We start from the raw sequence: 19,197 nt of genomic DNA on the forward strand, positions 1-19,197 counted from the left end.
AACTTTCTACATATTTATATGGGATTGCTTAACATACTTTTAAAAATTATCAGGATAATACAGAAGAAAAGTAAAGAGGAGGAGCCATGTCTACTCCATATAAAAGCCTGTTGTAGAGCTGCATTCATCAGATCAGTGCACTCTGGGTCCTAACCATACAGACAAAGGTACAGAAGAGTTTACATAGTCTCAAGATAGAGAGAAACACTTCTAGAAGCTATCTTGATGATTTTATTTCATATTAGCAGGAAATAATGAACTGTTGAATAAATCGTGTTAAGACAACTTGACAGCCACTTAGAAAAAAAAGATTATATATTATTTATACATATACATATATATATATATATATATATATATAATGGCAAAGTAAATTCCAGATTTCCTACATTTAAACATGAAAATTAAAATTATACAAGTTGGTTAACACAAACAATTTTTGAAAATGTCAGAATGTGGTAGTCTTTTCTAAGCAAGACACAAAACCCAGACTACATCAATTCAGTTCAGTTTAGTCACTTAATTGTGTCCAACTCTTTGTGACCCCATGAACCGCAGCACGCCAGGCCTCCCTGTCCATCACCAACTCTGGGAGTTTACTCAAACTCGTAGCCATTGAGTCAGTGATGCCATCTAACCATCTCATCCTCTGTCATCCCCTTTTCCTCTTGCCTTCAATCTTTCTCAACATCAGGGTCTTTTCAAATGATTCAGCTCTTCGCATCAGGTGGCCAAAATATTGGAGCTTCAGCTTCAACATCAGTCCTTCCAACTGCATAAAACTGAAATAAATCCTTTATGTTCAAAAAACCAAAAGACAAAAGGCTCTCTGAAAATGCATCTTCAACTTTTATCATAGGAAAAGCTTAAAGTTTCACATTTAAACAACATGAAAGAGATTATGTGAGTAGAAGTTAACAGAAAATAACTAAAACATATACAAAATTATTCATAATTAGTAAATAATATAATCATTCACTTCTCAGGTTGACAAAAGTAAAAATATTTGATAACAAGTTATGTGAGAAAGTGTGGAAAGAAAGGCTGTCTCATATAGGAGTGTGAGTGAGTGAGTGAAGTTGCTCAGTCGTGTCCAACTCTTTGTGACCCCATGGACTGTAGCCCACCAGGCTCCTCCATCCATGGAATTTTCTAGGCAAAGAGTACTGGAGTGGGTTGCCATTAGTATAAATTATAAAATTTCTGTTGAGAATTGATCTTAATATTTCTTATGTTTAATGTGTGTATGACTTGATATAACATGTTCACTTTTAAGAAAATATATGCACACAATTATATACACACACACATAAATGAGAGAAATTGTGGTGTTAATAAAAATAAATAATAAAAGTTGTAATATAAACATAAAGTTAGTACACACATGTAGTAGATGTCTAAGTAGCCACTGAAATAATTTGACAATGGAGTTTATATATACTATTATAGAAAAATCTTCAAGATATATTTTAAGGTGAAAAAAATGAGTTGTCAAAGCTTAAGTCTAGTGTAGTTTTTGTGGATAAAAAATTGGAATTCATGAAAACTGGTAACATTTGTTCTTTCTGGGGAAAACTGGGTGGGATCAGGTGGAGGAAGGACACATAGTTTACATTATATATTCTACCTTTGAAATTTTGTAATAAATAAATTTATATTAAAAAATAATAAAAATAAAAGAATCAAAAAATTTGTAAAAAATATTCAAAAATAAAGCATAAATTATAATAAAATACTAATAATCAATACTAATGGGATGTGAAACTGACCACTAAATGATGAATTGTTCCCTGCTCCAAGAAATGACATCAGCCAGTTCAATGAAGCGTTTAAGGCTAAGAATCGAGGACTGGAAAACACAAAATTTGCATCCTAATCTTTTTGTTTCATTTTGGCCTTGATTCTTTAATTCTTATATTCACTTCTAAACTAAGGCAAAAATTTTCTGGTGATCCTTTGAAATAGTGCAGTAGCCTTCATTGTTTATCTCTGAAGGGAACTTTAAGGTTTTAGAAGGAAAACTAGCCAAAAAAAAGAATGTGCACTATTGAGAGGGATCCTGTCATCCTGTCTTAAAACATTCCATGCTGACCTTCCTGCTATGTGTCAGGGCAGGTGGGATGACGTGCCACCTCAGAACTGGACTCCTGGTGGTGTTAACCAGGAGAGATGAGAGACCCTGTCACATGGAGGTGAGGTGTTCACTTTTACACATATTGAAGTGACAGTGGAGCCTGACCACAGAGAACTCAGAAGAGGATGAATAAAACATGGTCAAGTGAAATAGGGAGGAAACAACTAATGGATGGAGTCAAGGATAGCTTATGAGGCTGCTGCTGCTGCTAAGTTGATTCAGTCATGTCTGACTTTGTGCGACCCCATAGACTGCAGCCCACGAGGCTCCTCGTCCCTGGGATTCTCCAAGCAAGAACACTGGAGTGGGTTGCCATTCCCTTCTCCAATGCATGAAAGTGAAAAGTGAAAGTGAAGTCGCTCAGTCATGTCCGACTCTTAATGACCCCATGGACTGCAGCCTACCAGGCACCTCTGTCCATGGGATTTTCCAGGCAAGAGTACTGGAGTAGGGTGCCATTGCCTTCTCCACTTATGAGGAGGCAATGGATTTATAGCCCCAAAGAAGTTTTTCAATCCCTAGTCTTGATCTGAGCCAGTTTCAGATCAGGAACTCATTACCTGGAGGATCTGGATCCTCAGGAAGAAGGATCCTGAAACTCCAGGACAAGAAAAATAAAAATAAAAATGACTTTTTCTATCTCCCTCTGGAGGACTATTTATTCAAGTAGATATGCAGTCAGGAAATGAGACATTTAAGGACTTGACTCAGGACCCAACTTGGCATTGTTACCCAGGTATCAGAAAGATGCACACACTACCCTGTTAAAGTAGGAGCATATTGATTTAGGTAATAACAAGTAATTACTAGAGTCCTTATCCAGGTGTAATTAACTGGTGTCTAGTAATTATTTTAAGGTGGCAAATATTTCAGTATTTTTTCAATAAATATTTTCAGTATTTTAACACCTTAAAGCTCATCTAAGGGCAGAGACCATTTTTCTGTTCATCCTTTCAAGTTATATGCATAAAATGTGCATCAATTCTTCAGCATGCAGTTTTCTTTATGATCCAACTCTCATTTCTGTACTTGACTACTGGAAAAACCATAGCTTTGATATATAAACCTTTGTCAGCAAAGTGATGTCTTTCCTTTTTGATACTTGTAAACTAAGTATATAGATTAAGAAATATATTAAAAGTGCTTCCTTAACCAAATTACCCAGCAATCCCAGCTAAGAGAAAAATGCTTGAAATATACTTGCTTTATACAGTTTTGCTTACATTTGTGCTATGGATTTTCTATTTTTCTTGTTGCCAAGAAAACTGAAGCCAACTGAGAGAGAGGTATAGAGAAGAGAAGCTATAAAGGCCTTCCAACATGGGAAGGCCTAAAAGAAGCTGTAGAAATATCTTATTAGGATGTGGCCATTGAGTGAGTGACTTTTTCTAATCTTTACCACACACCTGTATTTCTGGTATGACCAGTGGATTTGGTAAGACTCTGATAACTCTAAAAATACCAGGAATTATTTATACTTTCAATTTCAGTGAAACCACACCATTTTACTGGAAGAAATGAGTAATTTAGTCTTTTTTACCTTTGATAAATGAAGGACAAAGAGGTGAAAGGACTGAGTGAGCAACGGGTGAGAGGCAACTGAGAAAATTCTTGGACCTGTGGTGTGTGGAGCAGGTACGTCTATATCTTTTAGTGCAACTTCAGCTTGAACTCCAAGTTGATTTCAGGTTAAGAGTAACAGTTGGATAGGGAAGGAAGGCACATTGCCTACTGTCTGGCTTCCAGGAGTCTGTGGTTGGCTTTAGTTTACGGTAAGCTCGACCTCTCCATTTAGAACAGTAGAGGCTGCAAAGTGGGGTGGACAACCAGAAACACTATGTCCTATCTGAGAAAGTCAACTCAGGGCAGCAAGTGGGGTGGAAAAACTCATAGGAACCTATCTGCCTATCTTGCTTGTCAAGTTCTGTAGGTGGCATCAATTCAGTCACTCACTTGTGTCCAACTCTTTGTGATCCCATGGACTGCAGCATGCCAGGCTTCCCTGTCCATCACCAACTCCTGGAGCTTGCTCAAATTCATGTCCATAGAGTCGGTGATGCCATCTAACTGTCTCATCCTCTGTCATCCCCTTCTCCTCCTGCCTTCAATCTTTCCCAGCATCAGAGTCTTTTCCAGTGAGTCAGTTCTTTGCATCAGGTGGGCAAAGTATTGAAGCTTCAGCTTCAGCATCAGTGCTTCCAATGAATATTCAGGACAGATTTCCTTTAGGATTGACTGGTTGGATCTCCTTGCTGTTCATAGGACTCTCAAGAATCTTCTCTATAGACTTCACAAAACAAGACAGTCTCCTTTAAGGAGGTTACAAGCAATTATAAGCTAAAGGGATAGTTTCTTTTAAATATTTAGATTAGTCATACTTAAGGAAGCTTCAGAGTGAGAGCTCTGTAAATCTCTATGTGGAGGTAAGCATTGTCCCCAGATCCCTGATCTTTATTTGTTAAAAATTACTATTGTTCAAAACCCTCTTGCTCTCTCTCCCTCTTGCTCATTTGCTCTCACTGGCACTTGTGATCACTCTCTGTCTGTTGGTCTGTTTTTTATAATTACATTGGAGTCATTTGTGACATTTATTCAACATGGAGAATCAATCCTGTCCAGTGATTCTTCTGTAGATCCAATTTTGAAGATCAATCCTAAACAGGATTGAAAAGCTTTGTTAATTTGAAGTTAAAAGTCCTCTGACTCATTCAAACTAAGAAGCCACACACCTGGATTCTATAAAGTTGTTTGCAATTGTTCCTCTCACATCTTCCTACAGATTCCTTTAGTCTTCACTGGAAAGAATGACTTAAAACAATGAGTTATAATAACTGTTAGAGGCTCATGTTTTACTTTCCTATTCTTTGCTTCCTCAACTGAGGAATCAGACAAAAGGAGATGATGCAAGAACAGTGTTTGAACTCGGTTGCTTTTTTGATCTGATAGCAAATTTTATTTGTAGACTTTTTCTTCTTGGTAGCCTAGCATTTTCAGATTGTGTTGAAATGGACCGAATGAACAAAATTGTTCAGTGCAATTATTTTGAATAAATCTCCACCTAACACAACAAACATATATTGCACACGCTATACTAAGAAATAGGATTATAGTATCAATTTTATCCTCAAAATATCCTCTGGGCTGGACCTATAATTTTATTCACATCACTCCTATACTTCTCTTTAAAAACTTGGGTTTAACTAGATAAGGATCCCTGTGTAAGGACACACAAGTAATAACTGAGGAAACTGATATTTTTGATGGTATTAAATGCATATTCAATATTTGACCTATAAATAGAAGACTGAATATTTGAGACATTTTAATGTAATATGTTTACATATTCCAATTATGAGACAGGCTTAGATATTGTAGAAAATCAAATTAATATAAATTACAAACACAAATATGCCAGGAGATTTATGGTTTAATTGCATTTTTGGTACTTAGTTTTTAAAAGTAAACTTTGCCTTAAAAAGGGGCATACACACTGAGGAAACCAGAAGGGAAAGAGACACGTGTACCCCAATGTTCATCGCAGCACTGTTTATAATAGCCAGGACATGGAAGCAACCTAGATGTCCATCATCAGATGAATGGATAAGAAAGCTATGGTACATATACACAATGGAGTATTACTCAGCCATTAAAAAGAAAACATTTGAATCAGTTCTAATGAGCTGGATGAAACTGGAGCCTATTATACACAGTGAAGTAAGCCAGAAGGAAAAACATCAATACAGTATACTAACACATATATATGGAATTTAGAAAGATGGTAACAATAACCCTGTGTACGAGACAGCAAAAGAGACACTGATGTATAGAACAGTCTTATGGACTCTATGGGAGAGGGCGAGGGTGGGATGATTTGGGATAATGGCATTGAAACATGTAAAATATCATGTATGAAACGAGATGCCAGTCCAGGTTCGATGCACGATTACTGGATGCTTGGGGCTAGTGCACTGGCATGACCTAGAGGGAAGGTATGGGGAGGGAGGAGGGAGGAGGGTTCAGGATGGGGAGCACATGTATACCTGTGGCGGATTCATTTTGATATTTGGCAAAACTAATACAATTATGTAAAGTTTAAAAATAAATTAAAAAAAAAAAAAAAGCAATTGTAAGGAGAGACTTCTGTGGAGGTCTAGTGATTAAGACTCTGCACTTCCTCTGCAGGTTCGACCTCTGCTTAGGTAACTAAGATCCCACATGCTGAGGGGCATGGCCAAAAACTAAATAAAAAAAAAAAAAACATTATGAGGAAATCACATATCTCTTTCAACTCAATTTATCTTTTGGTAACATTTTGCCAAATTTGTTTTCTCTCTAAATACGTGCATATGTCTTTCAGGATAATATAAAATGATATTTGCATTATTTTTTTCTTATTCTTATCCTCATTTGTGGGAGTTGCAAAAAACCTGACCCTTCTCAGCTAAGGACTATACAGGACATTCTCCTGCCTTCCCTTTTTGAAAGGGAGGTTGCAAGCTTTCAGTTCAGTTCAGTTCATTGGCTCAGTTGTGTCTGACTCTTTGCAATCCCATGAATTGCAGCATGCCAGGGCTCCCTGTTCATCACCAACTCCCGGAGTTCACTCAAACTCACGTCCATCAAGTCGGTGATGCCATCCAGCCATCTCATCCTCTTTCATCCCCTTCTCCTCCTGCCCCCAATCCCTCCCAGCATCAGGGTCTTTTCAAATGAGTCAACTCTTCGCATGAGGTGGCCAAAGTACTGGAGTTTCAGCTTTAGTATCAGTCCTTCCAATGAACACCCAGGACTGATCTCCTTTAGAATGGACTGGTTGGATCTCCTTGCAGTCCAAGGGACTCTCAAGAATCTTCTCCAACACCACAGTTCAAAAGCATCAATTCTTCAGTGCTCAGCTTTCTTCACAGTCCAACTCTCACATCCATACATGACCACAGGAAAAACCATAGCCTTGACTAGATGGACCTGTGTTGGCAAAGTAATGTCTCCGCTTTTCAATATGCTATCTAGGTTGATCATAACTTTCCTTCCAAGGAGTAAGCGTCTTTTAATTTCATGGCTGCAATCACCATCTGCAGTGATTTTGGAGCCCCCCAATAATAAAGTCTGACACTGTTTCCACTGTTTCCCTATCTATTTCCCATGAAGTGATGGGACCGGATGCCATGATCTTAGTTTTCTGAATGTTGAGCTTTAAACCAGCTTTTTCACTCTCCTTGTTCACTTTCATCACGAGGCTCTTTAGTTCTTCTTCACTTTCTGCCCTAAGAGTGGTGTCATCTGCATATCTGAGGTTATTGATATTTCTCCTGGCAATCTTGATTCCAGCTTGTGCTTCTTCCAGCCCAGCGTTTCTCATGATGTACTCTGCATAGAAGTTAAATAAGCAGTGTGACAATATACAGCCTTGACATACTCCTTTTCCTATTTGGAACCAGTCTGTTGTTCCATGTCCAGTTCTAACTGTTGCTTCCTGACCTGCATATAGTTTTCTCAAGCTTTAAATTGGCCTAATTACCACACAGCTACTGCCTTTTGTACTTATCATTCTTCTACACCTGCAGATGAAAAATGAGCACTTGGGAACCAATAAGCAGTAGAGTGCACATTTGGTGTATGATAGTCACTAGAAAGCTACTGCACATTATTGATAAAGGAATTCTAAGACAACCAATGTGTTTGAGGAAGATTATTCTGCCAAGTAATTTGTTGCTCTAGACTGGATACACTTAACATAAAATTCATCATTTTATCATATTTAAAAGTACAATTCAGTAGCACTAACTGCATTCACATTTTTGTACAACTATCACTACTGTCTATCTCCAGATATTTGGGTTTCTCTCATAGCTTAGTTGGTAAAGAATCAACCTGAAATGCAGGAGACCCTGGTTTGATTCCTGGGTCAGGAAGATCTGCTGGAGAAGGGGTAGGCTCCCCACTCCAGTATTCTTGGGCTTCCCTTGTGGCTCAGCTGGTAAAGAATCTGCCTGCAATGCAGGAGACTTGGGTTTGATCCCTGGGTTGGGAAGAACCCTTGGAGAAGGGAAAGGCTACCCACTTCAGTATTCTGGCCTGGAGAATTCCATGGACTGTATAGTCCATGGGGTCACAAAGAGTCAGACACGATCACTACTGTCCATCTCCAGATATTTACATCATTCCAAATAGAATTTCCCTGGTGGTTTATACAGTAAAGAATCTGCCTGCAATGTGGGAGATGCAGATTTGATCCCTGGGTCAGGAAGATCCTCTGGAGAAGGGAATGGCAACCCACTCCAGTATTCTTGTCTGGAGAATTCCATGAACAGAGGAGCCTGGAAGGCTACAGTCGACTAAGTGGTTGACACTTTCGGTTTTATCACCATTGTCCATTTCCAGATATTTACGTTATTCCAAATAGAAACTTGGGCTTCCCAGATGACTCAGTGGTAAAGAATCTGCCTGCTAATGCAAGAGACATGGGTTCCATCCCTGGATAGGGAAGATGACCTGGAGAAGGAAATGGTAACCCCCTCCAGTATTCTTACCTGGGAAATCCCATGGACAGAGGAGTCTGGTGGGCTACAGTCCACTGGGTCATTCACAACTTAGTATCTAAACAGCAGCAACAACAAATGAAAACTCAATACACTTAAACAAAAATGTCCCTCTCCCGCAGACCCTGCCCCAGCCCATGGTGAATACTATCCTATTTTCTGTCTGTATTAGACTGTTTTAGCCACCACATATAAGTGGAACCATAAAATATTAGTCTTTTTGTGTCTGACTTTTTTCAATTAGCATCATGTCTCCAAGATTTATCAATGTAACATGTATCTGAATTTCCTTGTTTTTACAGGTGAATAGCATTCCATAGTATGATATGTTGCATTATGTTTATATATTCATCCCTTGATTGACATTAGATTTGTTTTCCCCTTTTGGATATTGTGGACACAGTTGCTATGGACATAAGTATATAAATATCTGTTTAAGTTCCTTCTTTTAATACTTTTGTTTGTGTACCTTGAAGTGAAATTGCTGGATCAAATAGTAACTCTATGTTCTATTTTTTGGATGATCCATTATAATGTTTTCTGCAGTGACTGCACCATTTTATATTCCCACCAGTGAAGCACATGTATTCCAATATCCCTACATGTTGGCTAGCACTTGTTTGCTGGCTGGTTGGTTGGTTAGTTTCTTCATAGTAACCTAATGTGTATGAGGTGATAGCTCATTGTGGTTTTGATTACATCCACCTAAGGATAAGTAATGCTGAATATGTTTGCATGTGCTTTCTGGCCATTTGTGTATTTTCTTTGGAAAAATTTCGATTTGAGTCTTTTGCCCACTTTTAAATCTCATTATGGTTGTTGAGTTTTAAGTGTTCTATATTCTGGGTATTAACTCTTTATCAGATGTATGGTATGGAAATATTCCCTCTTATTCTGTGGTTTGCCCTGTTACTCTTAATGCAGTAAAGTTTTAGTTTTGATGAAGCCCATTTTATTATTTTTGACAATTTTTGCCTATGCTCTGGTGTCATATCCAAGAAAGCCAAATCTAATGACATGAAGGTTTTCTCTGTGCTTCTTCTAAGATTTTTAATAGTTTTAGCTCTTATATTTAGGTCTTTGATACATTTTGAGTTAGTTTTTATACATGATGTTAAGGTGATTGTCTATCTTCATTCTTTTCATGGTTTATTTTCATTCTTTTCTCAGTCACATTTGTTGAAAGGACTGCTTTCCAGATTGAATGGTCCTGGCGCCCTTGTTGAAAATCACTTTTTTTGTTTGTGTAGCTCTATGGTAAATTTTTTAATCAGGAAGTGTGATACTTCCAAATTTACTTATTTTTTTCAAGATTCTTTTGTCTATCTAGGATTCCCTGAGATTCTATATTCATTTAAAAATTCAAAGACCTTTATTTTTGTGAAAAAATATTGTTCAGATTTGACAGGAGTTTCATGGATCTGTAGATCATTTTGCTGGTATTTGCATCTTAAAAATTTTAAGTCTTCTAATCCATGAACACAAAATGACTTTCTATTTACTTATGATGTCTTTCTGCAAACTTTGATAGTTTTCATTGTGTGAGTCTTTCACCTCCTTGGTTAACTTAATTCTTGAGTGTTTTATTCTTTTTTATAATATTTAAAATGAAGTTTTCTTAAATTCCTTTCTGCTTTTCATTTGTCAATGTATAGAAAAACAACTGATTTTTATGTGTTTACATGATATTTTACAACATTGCTGGATTCATCTGTTTGTTTTAATAGTGTTTTGTGAAATCTTTAGAGTTCTTACATGTAAAATCATGTCATCTGCAGTAGACATAATTTATCTCTTCCTCTCTAATTTGTGTGTTTTTCATTTCTTTATCTTTTCTAATTGGTCTGGCTAGAACCTCTAATACTATGTTGAATAAAAATGGCAATAACAGGATTTCTTGTCTTGTTCCTGATCTTAGAGGAAAAGTTTTTAGTATTTTATCATAGAGTATGAAGTTACCGGTGAGTTTTTCATATATAGCCTTTATTATGTTGAGGTAGTCTCTTTCTATTCCTAAATGATGAGTGTTTTTGATCATAATAAAGTGTTGAATTTTGTCCAATGCTTTTTCTGCATTGATGAACCTGTAATCTTTTTCTCTTTTATTCTTCTAATATGGTGTTACATATTTATTGATTTTGTATGGGGAAACATCCTTGCATTTCAGGAATAAACATTGCTTTGTCATAGTGTATAATGTTTTTAATATGTGGCCAATTTTGGTTTACTATGGCACCCCACTCCAGTACTCTTACCTGGAAAATCCATGTATAGAGGAGCCTGGTAGGCTACAGTCCATGGGGTCGCGAAGAGTCGGACATGACTGAGCGACTTCATTTTCACTTTTCACTTTCATGCATTGGAGAAGGAAAAGGCAACCCACTCCAGTGTTCTTGCCTGGAGAATCCCAGGGATGGGGGAGCCTGGTGGGCTGCCATCCATTGGGTCACACAGAGTCGGACACGACTGAAGCGACTTAGCAGCAGCAGCAGTATTTTCTTGAGAATTTTTGCATAAATCACTATAAAATATATTACTTTAGCTTTCCCTTGTCCTGTAGTATCTTCACATGGCTTTGGTATCATGGTAATACTTTTATCATAGAATGAGTAAGGGAATATTTTCTCCTCTTCAGTATTTTTTGAAAGACTTAAGAACTGGCATTGTTAGTTCTTTAAATGTTGGAAGTCACCGGTGAAACCATCTGCTTGTGGCTTTTCTTTGTTGGAAGTTCTTTTTGATTCAATCTCCTTTCTCATTATAAGTCTATGCAGATTTCTTATTTCTTTATTATTCAACCTTGGTAGGTTTTATGTTCTAGGAGTTGGTCAATTTCATCTAAGTTATCCAAGTTTATTGGCATACATCATTCATTCATAGTATAATTCTTTTTATTTCTATAGAATCTGTAACTGTGTAACCACTTTGATATTTGTTTTTCTTTTTGTCATCCAGTCATCTCTTTTTTCCCTAGTCAGACTAGCTCAGTATTTGTAAAATTTTTTTATCTTTTTGAGGAAGTAGTTTTTAAAAAATATTTTTTCTTTTGTTTTCTATTGTTTATTTTTTTAATTTATGCTCTAACCTTTCTTATTTCATTTGTTCTGCTAGCCCCAGAATTTTTCTTTTTCTATTTAAGTGGTAAATTTAGGTTGTTGATTAATGGATTCTTTTCCTCTTGTCGTAATCATTTAAAGTTATAACTTTCCATATTAACACCATTTTGCTATACATTGTAAGGTTTGTTATGTAGTGCTTTTATTTCATTTGTCTCTATTATATAATACTTAAGATTTCATCTTTGACCTATTAGTTAAAAGTGGTTTGTTTAGTTTCCACATACTTATTCCAGTTTTACTCCTCCTATTTATTTCTAGTTTTATTTCACTGTAGTCATTAAAGGTATTTTGTGTAATTTGTCTTTTAAACATTTATTAAAATGCATTTGTTTGATAACATGTATTCTATCCTTCAAAATATTTCATCTGCAGTTGGGAAATGTGTATTCTCTTGTTCAGTTGGGTACTTGTGGTTGTTGTTCAGTTGCCAAGTTTTGTCTAACTCTTTGCAACCCCATGGAGTGCAACATGCAGGCTTCCCTTCCCTCACCATCTCCTAGAGTTAGCCCAAGTTCATGCCCAATGAATCTGTGATGCCAACCAACCATCTCATCCTCTGTTGCCCTCTTCCAATTGATTTATAGAGTTGTTCATGGCCTCTGTTTTGTTACTGATCTTCTGTCTGGTTTTTCTACCCATTACTGAAGGTAGGACATTAAAGTCTCCTGCTATTATTGTTGAGTGGTCTGTTGCTCAATTCTCTCACCGTTTGCTTTGTATATTTTGAAGCCCAGATGTTTGGGGCATATCACCTTAAAATTGTCTTATCTTAATGATGTGGTGACTTGGTCTTTTTGTCTCTTGAAACAGGGTTTTTATACACCCTTTTTTAAGTTCATATTGTTATAGCTACTGAAACTCTTTTTCCATTACTTTTTGCATAAAATATCTTTTTTTTTCAAACTTTCAGTTTCAATCTATGTGTATCTTTGGCTCTAAAGTGGATTGCTTATAGACTGTCTATTTGGATAACCTTTGTTTTTTGATATGCTTCTGCAAATCCATGCTTTTATATTGGAGAATTAACCCACTTACATTTGATTGCAGGAGTTTCACACATTTACATTTAATGTAATTACTGATAAGGAAAATTTTTTTTAATATATTTTGCTATTTATTTTCCATGTGTCACTGCTTTTTATTCCTCATTTTCTTTATTTCTGCCTTCTTTTATGATTAGTTGATTTTTTGTAATGATAGTTTTTACTCTCTTCACCTTTCCTTTTGCATATATTCTATAGATTTTTTTTTGTTTGCAACGGCCATAAGGATTACATGTAACACTCTTATGCTAGAAAATTTATTTTGAATAGACACAGACTTAACTTCAAATGCATGCAAAAACTCTACTCTTTAATTGTTCTGCCTTCTCTCTGCTTTAAGTTTTTGTTGACAAAAATTACATTTTTATGCATTTTCTATTCATTAACAAAGATTTGTAATTTTTATGTATTTATTTCTTAAATGCTATAGAAAATACAAAGTGGAGCTACAACAGAAAATTACAATAAACTTGGTTTTATATTTACTCACATATTCCCTTTCCCAGAAAACATTAAATATTCATATGGTTTCCAGACATTGTCTAATATTCTTTTATTTCAAACTGAAGGACCCGTGTTTGCACTTCTTATAGGGCACACCCATATGAAATGAATATCATAATAATGAATATCACCACTTTTGTTAATTTGGAAATCTCTTAATTCCTCCTCATTTCTGAAAGATGATTGTGGTGGAAATAGAATTCTTGATTAACTGAATTTTACCCCCTTTTTAGCACTTTAAATATGTAATTCTATTGCCTTTTAACCTCCAAGACTTTTGCTGAGAAATTGGCTGATTGAATTGGAAGAAATAGGTTGTTTCTCTTTAGTTGCTTTCTAGATCCTCTTTTTGTTATTTAACATTTTCTTTATAATTGGTCTCAGCATGAGTTTCTATGGATTTATTCTATTTGGGTTCTTAGGCTTCTTGTATTTGTAGATTTTTTATCTTTCACCAGATTGGGAATTTCTCTGGCCATTATTTAGCAAATAATCTCTCTGCCCTACATCCTACCTTCTCCTTCAGGGACTTACATAATGCATATATCAGTCTACTTGACTATATCCCATAAATCTCTTAGGCTATATTCAGTTAAAAAAAAAAATTCTTCCTTTCTTCTGTTCCTGAGAATTGATAATTTCAAATGTCCTGTTTTCTAGCTTTGCTGATTATTTCCTTTGTTTGATCAAATCTGATTGCCTCTGGAATATATCTAAATTCAATTATTTTCCAGCTTCAGAATTTCTGTGTGGTTTGTCTCTGTTGATTTTCTGATTTTGTTCACATGTTGTTTTCCTCCTTTCTTTAGTTCTTTGTCTGTTTCCCTTTAGTTTGTAAGCACACTTGTTAAAGTCTTTGCCTGGGACATCCAATGCATGTGTTTCTTTGGAGATGTTTTCTACCAGCTTATTTTTTTCATTTGGTCATATTTTCCTATTTATTTATATGCCTTATGATTTTATTGTTGATGCTGAAAATTAAGAATTTACAAAAGCATCCACCTTCCCTGTTCTTTGCATACTGACTTTCTGCCAAGAAGTCTTTTTCTAAGCTAGTACTTGATTTTGAGTATTGAGAATAACCTAAAGAGATGCCTTATGGCCTTTTCTGAAGGCCTCAGGCTTTTCTGAATATGTATCTTTCATGGGTCTCAATGTGGCTTTTTTCAATTTTTCCATATATGTTTTGCATTTAAATATCTTAATATCCTGAAGTGTATCTCCTTGGCACTTTTGATCACTTGTTTTTTTGTCTCCACCATGAAAAGGTAAAATTCCATTTCTCCTCTCAAAACTATTGTTCACTTCTGGTCACTAGATGTATAGGTATTTGTTTCACACCAAGCAATTCTTTTAAAATTTTTTTTAGTTAATTAATTTATTTTAATTAGAGGCTAATTATTTTACGATATTATGGTGGTTTTTGCCATACACTGACATGAATCAGCCATGGGTGTATATGTGTCCCTCTGTCCCAAACCCCCTTCCCACTTCCCTCCCCATTCCATCTCTCTGAGTTGTCCCAGTGCACCGGCTTTGAGTGTCCTGTTTCATGCATCGAACTTGGACTGGTCACCTATTTCACATATGGTAATATATATATTTCAATATTATTCTCTCAAATCATCCCACCCTCGCCCTCTCCCACAGAGTCCAAAATTCTGTTCTTTATATCTGTGTCTCTTTTGCTGCCTTGCATATAGGGTCATCCTTACTATCTTTCTAAATTCCATATATATGCATTAATGTACTGTATTGGTGTTTTTATTTCTGACTTACTTTACTCTGTAGAATAGGCTCCAGTTTCATCCACCTCATTAGAACTGACTCAAATGCATTTTTTTAAATAGCTGAGTAATATTCCATGTGTATATGTACCACAACTTTCTTATCCACTCATATGCCAGTGAACATCTAGGTTGCTTCCCTGTCCTAGCTATTGTAAATAGTGTTGCAATGAAACATTGTGGTCTCCTTCAATTCTGGTTTTCTCGGTCAAACCAAGCAATTCTAACACTAATTACTAAAGTTATTCCATAAGCTTCTGGTTAAGTGTTCAGTCCCACAAGACTATCACTGAGTTCAGATGCCTATTACAAGTTCTGGTTTTTCTTGTGCTTCTGACTGCTGCTGCTGCTGCTAAGTCACTTCAGTCGTGTCCGACTCTGTGCAACCCCATAGACGGCAGCCCACCAGGCTCCCCCACCCCTGAGATTCTCCAGGCAAGAACACTGGAGTAGGTTGCCATTTCCTTCTCCAATGCATGAAAGTGAAAAGTGAAAGTAAAGTCGCTCAGTCATATCCGACTCCCAGCGACCCCATGGACTGCAGCCCACCAGGTTCCTCCATCCATGGGATTTTCCAGGCAAGAGTACTGGAGTAGGGTGCCATCACCTTCTCCGGTGCTTCTGACTAACTGGCTATAAATTGAATTTTCCCATCATCTTTTCCTCAGGCACAATAATTTTCTACAATAGTAGATGAAACTGAGACCAGTTCCTCAGGTTGCCCATGACAGGTTAAAACATTGTAAATACTGTTTCTCAGTTCTATTTGGTTTGAAGAAGGGAATTGGAAACTAGAATGCTGCCTTAGATGGTCTTTTTTGTGTCCTAACAGTTATCTCTTGCCCCAATCTTTGTGAATCTGTTTCTTTGTGTTTTTCTTAAGCAATTTTCATTGCTTCTTTTCAACTGATATCCAAGTTATGTTGTTACCTACTCTTCCTCTATCCCTGCCTGGGATCCATGTGAGGTAGACAAAGATATGAAAATGTAGCCTTTCAGATCAGATCAGATCAGATCAGTTGCTCAGTCATGTCCGACTCTTTGCAACCCCATGAATCGCAGCACGCCAGGCCTCCCTGTTCATCACTAACTCCTGGAGTTCACTCAGACTCATGTCCATTGAGTCAGTGATGCCATCCAGCCATCTCATCCTCTGTCGTCCCCTTCTCCTCCTGCCCCCAATCCCTCCCAGCATCAGGGTCTTTTCCAAAGAGTCAACTCTTCGCATGAGGTGGCCAAAGTACTGGAGTTTCAGCTTTAGCATCATTCCTTCCAAAGAAATCCCAGGGCTGATCTCCTTCAGAATGGACTGGTTGGATCTCCTTGCAGTCCAAGGGACTCTCAAGAGTCTTCTCCAACACCACAATTCAAAAGCATCAATTCTTTGGTGCTCAGCCTTCTTCACAGTCCAACTTTCAACATCCATACATGACCACAGGAAAAACCATAGCCTTGGCTAGACAAACCTTTGTTGGCAAAGTAATGTCTCTGCTTTTGAATATGCTATCTAGGTTGGTCATAACTTTCCTTCCAAGGAGTAAGCGTCTTTTAATTTCATGGCTGCAGTCACCACCTGTAGTGATTTTGGAGCCCAGAAAAATAAAGTCTGACACTGTTTCCACTGTTTCCCCATCTATTTCCCATGAAGTGGTGGGACCGGATGCCATGATCTTAGTTTCGTGAATGTTGAGCTTTAAGCCAACTTTTTCACTCTCCACTTTCACTTTCATCAAGAGGCTTTTGAGTTCCTCTTCACTTTCTGCCATAAGGGTGGTGTCATCTGCATATCTGAGGTTATTGATATTTCTCCCGGCAATCTCAATTCCAGCTTGTGTTTCTTCCAGTCCAGTGTTTCTCATGATGTACTCTGCATATAAGTTAAATAAACAGGGTGACAATATACAGCCTTGACGAACTCCTTTTCCTATTTGGAACCAGTCTGTTGTTCCATGTCCAGTTCTAACTGTTGCTTCCTGACTTGCATATAGGTTTCTCAAGAGGCAGGTCAGGTGATCTGGTATTCCCATCTCTTTCAGAATTTTCCACAGTTTATTGTGACCCACACAGTCAAAGGCTTTGGCATAGTCAATAAAGCAGAAATAGATGTTTTTCTGGAACTCTCTTGCTTTTTCTATGATCCAGCGGATGTTGGCAGTTTGATCTCTGGTTCCTCTGCCTTTTCTAAAACCAGCTTGAACATCAGGAAGTTTAGACAGGTTATATTACACAAATCCTTGGTTTGCCTCTTGGTGGGTCTCTAGCCAAAAGACAATGAAGACAAAGATTGGGAGAAGGATTTATTACATGCAACAATAAAGGAGAACACTGAGGATATTTCCCAAAGCAGTGTCTCCTTGAACAGCAAAATTGGAGAAGTTTTAAGCTAAGGGTATATGCATATTCATGAAGGGGCTTGAGTAGAGAGAATTCAACACCAAATTAGGGCAAGGTTGACAGAGTTCAAGCTTAGTTGATGGAAGTCACAAGGGTCAGAAAAGGTGAAAATCACCTTTCCTTAAGTTCTGACCATTCTAGGGTCTCATCATGTAGCTACCATCCTCCACTTGGGTGGAGGTGCTAGTTGCTGTTGGACTCAAAAATATGTATCAGATTGGTATGTATATTTCTTGAGTAGGATCTAGGACTATGTTTTATTGCTGAACTATTGTTTTTGCAACAGTTTTTGCTTTTTTCCTGCATTCTTTCTCTTACCTTAAGATCATTAATTACTGAAATCTATTCAAGAGGAAGCATCATGGCCAGGTTTATCTCACAAAATGACAGATAAAAAATGATTTCTCTTATGTCAGTGTAGCTCTAAGCTCTTGCTTTGAATGATTCTATGAAGACCTATAAGACCTAGAATTAACACCAAAAACAGGTCTCATTTTCATCATAGAGGATTAGAATGCAAAAGTAGGAAGTCAAGAGATACCTAGAGGAACAGGCAAATTTGGCTCTGGAGTATAAAATGAACCAGTGCAAAGGCTAACAGAGAAATGCCAAGAAATGCACTGGTCATAGCAAACACTCTTCCAACAACGCAAGAGTTGACTCTACACATGGACTCACCAGATGGTCAATACTGAAATCAACTGATTGTATTCTTTGCAGCTGAAGATGGAGAAGCTCTATACAGTCAGCAAAATCAAGATCAGGAGCTGGCTGTGGCTCAGATCATTGGATCCTTATTGCAAAATTCAGGCTTAAATGGGAGAAAATAGGGGAAAACCAGTAGGCCTTTAAGGTATAACCTAAATTTCTTACAATTATACAGTGGAAGTGAAGAATAGGTTCAAGGGATTAGATCTGGTAGATGGAGTGCCTGAAGAACTATGGACAGAGGTTCCCAACGTTGTACAGGAAGTGGTAACCAAAGTTCTCCCCAAGAAAAAGAAATGCAAAAAGGCTAACATTGTCTGAGAAGGCATTAAAAATATCTGAGAAAAGAAGAAAATTAAAAGGCAAAGGAGAGGGAAACATATACCCAACTTAATGCAAAGTTCCAGAGGGTAGCAAGGAGAGATAAGAAAGTCTTCTTAAGTTAACTATGCAAAAAAAAAAAAAAAAAAAAAGGAAAACAATAGAATGGGAAAGACTAGAGAGCTCTTCAGGAAAATCAGAGATACCAAGGGAAAACTTTATGCAAAATGGGCACAATAAAGGACAGGAATGGCAAGGACCTAAGAAAAGCTGAAGATATTAAGAAGAGGTAGTAAGAATACACTGAAGAACTATACAAAAAAAGGTCTTAATGACCCAGGTAACTATGATAGTGTGGTCCCTAACCTAGAGCCAGACATTCTGGAAATTGAAGTCAAGTGGGCCTTAGGAAACATCACTACAAACAAAGCTAGTGGAGGTGATGGAATTCCAGCTAAGGTGTTCCAAATTCTAAAAGATGATGCTGTTAAAATTCTACACTCAATATGTCAGCAAATTTGGAAAACTCAGCAGTGACCACAGGACTGGGAAAGGTCATTTTTCATTCCAACCCCAAAGAAAGGCAGTGCCAAAGAATGTTCAAACTACCGTATAGTTGCGCTCATTTCACATGCTAGCAAGATCGTG

The sequence above is a fragment of the Bos indicus genome, chromosome 3 (assembly GCF_029378745.1).
Source record: "Bos indicus isolate NIAB-ARS_2022 breed Sahiwal x Tharparkar chromosome 3, NIAB-ARS_B.indTharparkar_mat_pri_1.0, whole genome shotgun sequence".
NCBI classification, from domain to species: domain Eukaryota; kingdom Metazoa; phylum Chordata; class Mammalia; order Artiodactyla; family Bovidae; genus Bos; species Bos indicus.